The 5222-nt window shown below is 38.0% G+C and overlaps 1 long non-coding RNA gene across 1 annotated transcript in view; it reads left to right on the top strand.

Moving 5' to 3' along the window:
• LOC107731593 (uncharacterized) overlaps positions 1-4863 on the top strand; it is a 70490-nt gene extending 65627 nt beyond the window's left edge. The window contains exon 3 of the long non-coding RNA XR_001638787.1: positions 4822-4863. This is a non-coding gene — a long non-coding RNA (uncharacterized LOC107731593). The remainder of the gene's footprint in view (positions 1-4821) is intronic.
• The last annotated feature ends 359 nt before the right edge of the window (positions 4864-5222 follow it).

Here is a 5222-nt window from a genome sequence, read left to right as displayed (position 1 = left end):
AGACAGACAGACAGACAGACAGAGAGAGAGAGACAGGCAGACAGACAGACAGATAGATAGATAGATAGACAGACAGGCAGGCAGGCAGATAGATAGATAGATAGATAGATAGATAGATAGATAGACAGACAGACAGACAGACAGACAGACAAATACATTTACTGATAGACAGATACAGTAGTTAGTACGTATGTAGTCAGACTGGTAGACAGACATGTAGATAATAGATAGTCTGACAGACAGACAGACAGCAGTTGTCTAGTGTTAATCCCACAAGGGTGTGGCACTCTAAAGAGCAAAACCTCTTGAGATAGACATGTCACCACCACAGCTGTGAGCATGAACAATCTGACAGCTCAACACGTCCCTGCAGTCTACACCTGTTGAGAGACACAGACAGAGATGACACATTTCATCAGGTGTTTGTTTGTTGGCAGCTGTGTGTTGATGCTGAGTTTCCTCATGTCCACATGGAAGCCTCACGCCAGCAAACATGAGCCGTCTGCTAATCTATCACAACTAATGCCTACAGTCGGCCTCTAGCACAAACACTGTTTGTATACAGCACTGACAACTTTTTGTGGTTGTTTTGGTATGGATTCTTCTCTAGAGGAGACCTCAACATCTGGTTTGCTAGCTACTGTGCATCAGCTTGTAGCAAGCTAACGGCAAAATCATTTCCACATTGCTAATATGCTTTAAATGTATTAACACTCATGTGGACCCAATGCTAATTTGTGTCACACAACCTGATACAAGACCAATGTACCACGTCCAAATGTTGTTCATTAGCTAATAGCATGGTTCGTTGTGGTGCTAAATGGAAAGTGACAATGGAAACGGCTAACGTTGACTGACGTGGCCCGCTCATTCCTCGCATAAACCAAATAGCTAATTACAAAGTGCACCTCCTCCATTTTCAAGATGCACCTGGGGAGAATACTAACAAAGATAGACTGCCATGATTAATACGTAAGAGTCTGGGTTGCGTTCGAGACAGATGGCCACAGGTGTGAGTGACGTTAGCAGCCAAGCTTATGAATATTTTCCACGGTTGTCACAGCAGATTGTTTACAAATGGCTACATGAATGATTGCATCACACACCAACAATTTCACTTCCCGTTTTCCACAGATTCTCTACCAAGTCCAAATGTCCCGCCATTACATAGTTAGTCAGGCTTGATAAGGCCTGCATATTAAATTGTGTAATATTGAAGAGTGTTTTTACATCTCTGAAATAGTATGCTAATATTGCTAAGTGGCTAGTAAAATAAGTAATGAGTAGTATAGACAAAGCAATGTGCTAACATCCCACAGTGTACCTTAGCAATGACTTAGAAACACCGTGACAACCATCCTGAACACCCTAGTATCTGCATAGCAACATGGTAACATCACTCAAGACACCTAAGCAACGGCATAGCAGCACCCTAGCAACCACCAATAACAACTGTTGGCATAGCAACATGGTAACATCATTCAAGACACCTGAGCAACTGCATAGCAACACCCTGGCAACCATCCAGATCACCATAGTATCTGCATAGCAACATGGTGACATCACTCAAAACACCTTAAGAAACTGCATGGCAACATCTTAGCAACTATCCAGAACACCTTAGTAGCCTATTGGCATAGCAACAGACTAGCATCATTCAAGACACCTTAGCAACTGCATAGCAACACACTGACAACCATCCAGAGCACCTTAGTATCAACATAACAATATGGTAACATCACTCAAGACACCTTAACAAACAGCATAGTGTTTCAGTTACAATAGCAACACCCTAGCAACCACCAATAACAACTATTGGCATAGCAGCATGCTAACATCGCTCAATACACCTTAGCAACTGCATGATGGCAACACCATGGCAACCACCCATAACATATATTGGTATAGCAACATGCTAACATCACTCAAGACACCTTAGCAACTGCATGATGGCAACACCATGGCAACCACCCATAACATATATTGGTATAGCAACATGTTTACATCACTTAAGACACCTTAGCAACACCCTGGCAACTATCTATAACTCCTATTGGCTTAGCAACATGCTAACATCACTCAAGACACCTTAACAACTGCATAACAACACCCTGGCAACTACTAAGAACAACTATTGGCATAGCAACATGCTAACATCACACAAGATACCTTAGCAAGTGCATAGCAACACACTGGCAACTACCCAGAACACCTATTGGCATAGCAACATGCTAACATCCCTAAAGACACCTCAGCAACTGCATGGCAACCACCCGTAACATCTATTGGCATAGCAACATGTTTTCATCACTCAAGACACCTTAGCAACTGAATAGCACCACCCTGGCAACTACTCAGAACACCTATTGGCATAGCAACATGCTAACATTACTCAAGACACCTTAGCAAGCGCATAGCAACACACTGGCAACTACCCAGAACACCTATTGGCATAGCAACATGCTAACATTACTCAAGACACCTTAGCAACTGCATAGCAACACTCTGGCAACCATCCAGAGCAGCAGCTTTGTGGCATCATTTTTTGTGGCAGAAAGGGATTGATATTAGTCAGGGTTGCTGTTGCTGCTGAATTTTTATTTATTTTTTTGCCATAATAGGTCTTTGCTAATAGCTAATGATTTAGCTTCAGGGGAGGTACCGGTTATTTATGCTCTAATTAAGTGAGAAATACTCAAGCAGAGAAAATACAGGGAATAATTTGGTAGATGATGTGGCCAAGGCTAATTTTTTCCCCCAGACAAATAGTGTGAGAAAAAAAACAGAAAGTGGAGAAGTACATATATAGATGTATTTGGTGAAGCCTTTTTCATGAAAATTATTTGGTATACACTTTATTCATATTTTATCACATAATGTTATATTATAGTGTATTTGTTACCTGCAGTATTTGTTGTATCACCTTCAACATTTTTAATGTTTTTACCCCCAGTCTACCTCAGCAGCGACTGCATAAAAAATATCTTGTTTCCATGTTGTTTTAATTCACTAACTGAATAATTAACTTTTATTTTAATATCAAAATCTTCAGACCTCATGATTGTACTACTTTTTGCTATAAGATAATTTACACAATGAAGAAGTGCAGAAATTAAATGTTTCAAACAGGTTTCCTGAACACACCCCTCATTTGTTATTGGTCAGATAGTCCCACCCTAAATTCATGCCATTGGTTGATCTCTTGTTGCTATGTTGATTAAACAAACGAGGCAATGTTTTGAATTCGCCACAGTTTATACTGTTCTGGGAAATTAACCAATGGATGAAAGTATTTTACCACATCAAAAATGTTTGCTCTTCTATCATTAAAAAGTTAGTTTGAAAAGGTTATAAAAAGCCTTGCTGAGCAAGCAGTGTAGAATAAAGAAGTGTTATTACTCCAGGCGACTATTTAGTCATGATTTAATGTGTCATTATGTAGCCCTTTATGCGGCTAGAGTTGCTAACAGCTGGCTTTCTTACTGTAATAATAAGGTGACATACTGTGCAGAGACTTGAGATTTGAATGTTTTGAGCTTGTTTATTATGGACTGAAGGCTTATTATGATGTTGGTGGGGTTCTGCAGCAGTGTGGTGAATCTGCTGGGAGGCAGAATATTTATGAGATGTTCTGGACATCAGCCAGTGAAATTGATTGCCCAGACTTAGTGTACTATAAGTTCCAGTCTTTATGTTCCACCTCATCTAAAAAATATGGCCTTCAACACGGCGTAGTTGCTGTGAAAATGCGATTCGATGCATTAGGGATGCAGTGAAGCACTTTTTCAGAGTCAAAAAGTCAAGTGTATGTGTGCATCCAGCATACAGTTCAGTATGTTGACAAAAATAACTGATATTTGGATATGTATTTCATGGGGGAATATTACAGATGTATAAAGCTACATGGGCCAGGACACCCACTTGAGTAAGATGCCCCCAAATACACTTTAAATTTACCTTTTGATCATAGGGAGCGCTACATCTCAACACATTTATTGAGTGCCTGTCATATTTCATCTGAACAGTTCTTTTTTGTCTGAGATTATTTATTTATTTTTGGTCATTGCATACTGGTGCTATGGAAGCCCGTTTCTGCCACTGAATTAAAAAAAAAAAAAAAAAGGTAATTGCGACTTTTTATCTCACAATTTTTACGTTTTTTATTTTTCGCAATTGCGAGTTTACATCTAGCAATTCTGACTTTTTTCTCAGAATTGTGAGATATAAACTCACAATTGTGAGTAATAAAGTCAGAATTGTGAGATATAAACTCGCAATTGCGAATTATAAAGTCCAGTTCTGAGAGGGAATCAGTTTATTGTTATTAAATTGTGAGTTTAAATCTCACAATTCTGATGTAATAACTTGAAATTGCGAATTTATATCACGCAATTCTGAGAAAAAAAAAGTCAGAATTTCCAGTTTATATATCACAATTCTGGCTTTATAACTCACAATTGCAAATTTATAGGCTGCAATACTGACTTTAAATCAAGCAAATCTGGATTTATAACTCGCAATTATATAGAAGTTTATATCTCACAATTCTTCGAAAAAAGACAGAATTGCCAGATGTAAACTCGCAATTGCGAGAAAGAAAAAGTTAGAATTGTGAGATAAAAAGTTGCAATTAGCTTTATAATTTTATTTTTTTCAGTGGTGGAAATGGGCTTCCATATAGTGCATACTTGTTACGTTACGTCACGTTATTTTTTTATTTTTAATGTCAGTCTGATTTGTGGGTATTTCATTTATTATTATTATTATTATTATTAGATTTTCAATGTTTCTCAATTAACATTTGTATTTTGTCTATTACAGGATGGTACCGAGGATTTTCCACCAAGAAACCCACAATCAAGGTAAACTGATTCATTTTTCATACTCAGTAATATGGATTTTACAATTCATCTGGTGTGCAGTTTGTTTCCTTGTTGATCTACAGTGACCCTGTTTGAATGTCAAGTAAACAACAAAGATCTACTGTTGAACTGTGGTTTTCCACTTGTAGGTCGTGACCCGTGCCTGTTTTGATACAGCCACAGGAAGCAGGGAAAAATTGTGCTAAATGCAAATGATAAAATGCAACCATGTCTTTCACTTAAAAAAAAAAATAATAATAATAATTATTACTGATTACTTTGTAATAAATTGACATCTCTATATAATTTCACTGAATGAGGCACATCGACTGCCAGACAAAAATGAAACCCTTACCTTGC

The sequence above is a fragment of the Sinocyclocheilus rhinocerous genome, unplaced genomic scaffold, assembly GCF_001515625.1.
Source record: "Sinocyclocheilus rhinocerous isolate Xijiao unplaced genomic scaffold, SAMN03320098_v1.1 scaffold3687, whole genome shotgun sequence".
NCBI classification, from domain to species: Eukaryota; Metazoa; Chordata; class Actinopteri; order Cypriniformes; family Cyprinidae; genus Sinocyclocheilus; species Sinocyclocheilus rhinocerous.
This window is presented reverse-complemented; position numbering and strand designations above follow the sequence as displayed.